Consider the following 6,044-nt stretch of genomic DNA (forward strand, 5'->3'; position numbering starts at 1 on the left):
TGGTGAAGCAGGTAGGGTATAGGTATACCCTGACAGTATATAATTTACTTCTTCATATCCCATAGGTTCAACTTCATCTTCTCTAGGCTCAACCGCTTGCATTATGCAATGATCAGTTTTGATTGTGAAACAAATGTCATCTTCATATTTTTTAACTAGATCACCTAATATTCTCATTCTCTAGTTCATTTTTAATCTGAACTCATCAAAATATTTTTTCAGAGTCTCCGGATACGTAGTTCCCACTACTTGTAGACTCTCCTTTATTTGTCTGGAAACTGGTAGGTCACTTGACCATTGAACATCACCAACTCCAAGAAAATATCCTTGAAAATAGAAAAATAAACTGACAAGCAGATGTCTGAACTTAAACCTTAGTGTTTTGTCCACTTTGATGAACTTCAGGTTTTCCATTAGTTGCTTTTGCATGCAGGTATATAAGTCACATTTTGCATTCTCCTTGATCATCCTATAAGCGGCATGCACCGTAGCGATAGGAATATAATTCATTCTGCTAGCATAGAACACTCTATACCTAATTACCATGCACGCTTATTTCACCAAGTCATCATTTATGTTGTTTACAATCATTGCCCGTTGGTCGCTCACAGAACCGGTGAGCTCTGTCATTTTGGTTTTGGTGATCTTTCGAAGAACAGGGACTTCCCCAACATTGCAGAAATCAGTCATAGCATGAATTGCCTCCAGTGTAATATCATGGGTTCACTCAAGGTACATCTTATCACCACAAACCCTACTTAGGATAATCCTAATGTGTTCTTTTGTAAATTTCTCGAGAAAATATACTGCATTGTGTAGTTTCTTCTTCTCGATTATGTTTTATTCAGGTTTAATCTTCTTATCAATTCCAAAGAACAGACTCAGCTGGGAGTGAATCACTAGAGACCCTAAGTCTTCTAGTTTGCAATCAATATATCCTGAGACATCCCCTTCGACAATGACTCCATCGGGAATTTGAGATAGGGCATTATATTTCACCTTCTTCCTAAGAAACTCAGATGATTCCTCAGGTTCGGTAGAACTAGAAGGAATTTTAGATGTAGAAGCCATATCTAGATGATTCCAAATGACAAGAATGTTTCAACGAGAAATACCTTCACACTCCGAACTAGGGTTTGTTGATGTCAAGCACAACACACTTCTCCAAGAGCTTACTTTACCGATCTGACTTCCACACTGATAGCTTGAGATGTATGCAAAATCCTGTGCAAGATTTCTTTTTGAATTCTTTTGAATGCAAGATAAATTGATCTTGTTGCTCTGCTCAAGCTAGAAAAATTCTCTTTTGAAAATAGGTAAGTAAAAATGATGACGAAAGTCAATTTTAAATAAGCTCCTACCTACCATAATAAATGCATCACCGTTAGGGCACAAACCCTAACTTTACCTTTTACCACTTTGATTCTTCTGTCGATCGACAGGTAACCAATACCGATAAAGGCACTTTACCGATATACTCTGGGGTTCAAAACATTGTTACCGATATGTTCCCCCTAAGCTTTTTGAAGCTCAGTTTGTCGGTTCAGGGATCTCCACACTAGGTGCGGAAACTGGTACATCTTGTGGCTTTTCTTTAGATTTCTTTTTCCAAGTTTTATCCATATCCGCTTGAATGATTTCGACATCAATCTTCCCTTCTAGGTTGACCAGTTTGTCTCCCAATGGATTATTTCTCAGTCTGCATGCTCTGGCAATGTGTCCCAGTTTGTTGCAATGATAGCATACTATTCTAGGTGTTCTCCATGATCTGGTGTTCATATTTCCATTCTTCCTTCTGCATGTTGTAGCAGTGTGACCGCTACCACGACAGATCAAGCAGGTTGCTCTCCAACAGTTTGCCGCTCCATAACCATTTGACCAGTGGCCATAGGTTCTATACCGGTTTGGGTTCCGGCTCATAGGAGGTTCGGGACAACTCCTTTAGATCTTGGTGCATAACTTCCAGAGTTGTTCATAATCGACCTGCACTCAAAAGCTCTATGCCCAAACTTGTTGCATGCATAACAGTGACCATTAAATCTACCAGTTCTAGCCACATTGTTTTGCATGTAAGGAAAATTATTGTAAGCCTTGCTCGTACATACATTGGCAGTATGTCCTTCCTTATGACAATTGAAGCATACAGGTTTAAACTTTGGCTTACCTTTTCTCTTGTTGTTGATCTTAGGTGTTGATTGCTCCATTGGTGCACCAGTCTTGGTTCCAAATGTTTCACCTTCCTCATATGCAGAGAAATCAAGTCCAGAGGTATCCTTTGATGGCTTCATTGTTTCCATCTTCTGTTCTAATTTGGCGGCACTATGGTTGAACTTTGCAAGTATCTCCTTTGACTCTGCAAGTTCCTGGAAAGAGCATCATTGGTTTTCATAAAGGTTTCATTCTGAGAGGTAGAAGCATTTAGGTCTACTTGCATTTCTTCTTTCTCTTCATTACCCTCTTGCAGATGAGCGGTGATGGTACCAATCTCTTGTTTCAACTTAGAGATTTCATGCTCCTTGTCCTTCTCTAAATCTTCAGCTTTTCTTCTATTTTCTAGCTCTTGACTCATCCTGATAGTCAATCCTTCCAACTCCCTCCTTAGGTTAGTTTTGGATTCATTTAATTTCTCCACGTCTCTGACTAGGGCCTCCATGTTTGCTTCATCAGAAGAGTTGTTTTTAGTAAATTCCATCAATTGCTCAACAAGTTCTATTCGCTTGGCTAGAGAGGCTTTATACTTGATCTTGAGTTCATCATAGGCTCTCTTAGACTCTGTCAGATGGTGAGTGAGTTACCTCATGCTGTATTCCCCCATATCTCCTTCCAAGTGGTTAGACTTATAGAGAGGTTAGCTCTAATACCAATTGATGAATACTAAGAGGGGAGGGTGAATTAGTATGCCTAACGATTTAACCAGACTCTTAAACAATTTTACTGCAGACTGTTGTAGTAGTTTAAACAACAAACCGGTTAAAACATAAACAAGCCAAATAGAAAATAGAGCATTCACCCATAGTAGCACAATCACCATAACACAAGATATTTTTACGTGGAAACCCAAATGGGAAAAACCACGGTGAGTAAAACTCACAAGTCAACTATCTACATAATAGTAACCAGACTGGTTAAGGTCTTACAATGTTCTTCACCAGAACAGATCCTATTAGGAATCCAGATCTCTGTTAGGAGATAAGTCATGTTAAAGACTACCCTATTAAAGGATTTCAGATCCACAACTGTGAACCACCTTGTTAGAGGATTTACAATAGGCTTGGTTGGGCCTACCCGGTTAAGGGTTTTAGACTTGTTGAAGAGATTAGTAATCAACGAGTGAATGATCTAGAAAGTAGCACAGAATGCTTGATTAGATCCTTGACAGTTCTCTGTTAATGCATTGCAGCATTACTTTAGTCTTCTAACCTTTGCACTCACAATCTCTTTAGTGAGATACTCTTTTCACATAGACCTAATCTTTTCTGCAAAACTCGCACACACCAACTCTCTTAAAACCCTAGACATGATGTCCTCATATAGGAATCTGATTTCATGTTGGTCCAATAAGATTAGATGACAATTTCCTAGGTACAATGCATCTAGACACATTTGGTAACACAACTCAAAAACATCACCAAAGTGTCAGTGGATGATAACTCGTCACACTTTACAATTTTACCAATTTAACATAGTATAGCGATTACCGGTTAACGAAGACTGGAAAACTAGAACATAGTGTTCCGATCAAAACGATTAATTGCCACTAGGGGTCCTCATTTCGCTTGAGGTCTTCATATCGCTCGATGTCTTCATGCCGCTTGAGGTCTTTGGTCATCCTTTGACTGGTAAGCATCTTTTGCAAAACACCGATAGTCGTCTACAAACAAAGACTATACATTTAATGGCATATAGTACTGGTGTGAACAACACAACACATATTAGCAATTGAGAATAACTCATACATAAAATAAGTGTGTGTCCATCAATGACAATTACAACTAAACGTCATCAAACTACCAACACTATGAAAAAGCAGGATGCAAGACGCATGAAGTACTATCCCTGATTGCATATCAATAATAAGCCTTGGTTTGAATGATAGATGAATGGATGTAATGAATGTGATCGCAACAAGTCTGAAAAACAGTGGAGCCATAGCCTTTATGAGTGGTGCCTGTTTGTCAGGTTTTCACCATTGTACTTACCCAAGGTGCCACTAGAGTGGTTGTTCACCGTTTGGATGCATGATTTTTCTTTACTTTTTGAAAGAAAAAAAATTGTATTTTCTTCAAGGCATTTTTCTAAATGTTTTTGGCATTTTTCTGATATGTATTGGAGCCTAATGCTTTGTACAGCTTATGTATGAAATCGTTTGAGGTGCATGCTGTTGATTGGACCTGCTAGCGGTTCTCCTTCTGAAGTAGCCAATTGATATGCCCCGGACCCAAATACAACAGTGATAACATATGGACCCAACCAGTTTGATTCAAACTTTCCTTGATGTTCTCTATTTGGTTGGTTATGAGGATTATCTCTGAGAAAAAGATCACCTACCTCAAATATACAAGGTTTAACCCGATGATTATAGCTTCTTCTCATGCGCTACTAATAGGCCTTGAGGTGGTTGTATGCAGTCTTTCACCTTTCATCAAGTAGTTCCAAATCTTGAAGATGGGAGACTTGGTATGCTTCACCATCTAATAAATTATGCAAAGAAACCCATAGAGATGGTATCTCAACCTCAATAGGAAGGATAGCTTCTGTGCCATAGACCAGTGAGTAGGGAGTTGTTCCTATAGGGGTTTGAATGATAGTTCGATACACCCATAGTGTTGGATTTAATTGAACGTGCCAATCACGACCAGCATCATTGACTATCTTCTTGAGGATTCTCAATATGTTCTTGTTCAATGCTTCAGCCTGACCATTGCCTTGTGGGTAACAAGGAGTGGAAAAGTGGTGTTGGATGTGAAACTTCTCATAGAGCTCACGGACATCCTGATTTTTGAATGGAAGCTTGTTATCTGTGATGATGGATATGGGTACACCATACCGACAGACGATGTAATTAAGGATGAATGAGGCGATCAATTTGTTGGTAACTTGGGTAAGTGGAACAACTTTGATCCACTTTGTGAAGTATTCGGTGGCGGTAATGATAAATTTATGGTCATTGGATGAAGATGGATGAATTTTACCCACAAGGTCAAGTCCCCATTGACAAAAGGGCCATGGTGTTGTGATTGGTTGTAATTCCTATGTTGGTTCATGTATTAGGTCTCCATGAACTTGACACTTCTTGCATTTTCGGACAAAATAGTAGGAGTCTTTTTCTATGGATGGCCAATAGTATCCAGCGTGCATGATCTTCTTTGCTAGTGACAAACCACTTGAGTGATCCCCACAAATTCCTTTATGTACCTCTTCCAAGGCCTTTGTTATCTCATCATGTTCCAAACATCAAAGGAGAGTACCATCAAGACTTCATCGGTATAAGGTTTCGACGATGATGGTGTATCGAGTGGTATGGTGAATGAAGGTTTTGCGTTGGTTATTGGATTGGTTAGGAGGGAGTGTCTGATCATGAACGTAGGTGTAGAACTCACCGTACATTGGGGATTCGGAACCGGTAAGGCGACATATCATCTTGGATTCGGGGATATCATAAGCGGGAATCCAAAGTTGTTCTACCAAGAACTCGTAGCGTGTTGAATTCTATGGAAGATCTAGGAGAGATGGAATTATAACCATTGCGTCAGCAGCTTGATTATGATCTTTGGGTATATGTTCAAAGGTGATAGTTGTAAATGATGCTTTTAAACTATCCACCATTTGCTTGTACGACATGAGTTTATCATCCTTGGTCTGATATTCGTCTGTGACTTGTCGGATGACTAGTTGGGAGTCACCATTTATCTGTAGCTCTTTCAGTTTCCATTGTATGGCTAGTCTGAGTCCTGTGATCAAGGCCTCATATTCTTCTATGTTGTTTGTACATGGAAAAGTTAGCCTGTAAGACTTAGGGATGTTGTCACCTTGAGGTGTGATAA

This window comes from Cryptomeria japonica, chromosome 3 (genome assembly GCF_030272615.1).
Source record: "Cryptomeria japonica chromosome 3, Sugi_1.0, whole genome shotgun sequence".
Classification (NCBI taxonomy): Eukaryota; Viridiplantae; Streptophyta; class Pinopsida; order Cupressales; family Cupressaceae; genus Cryptomeria; species Cryptomeria japonica.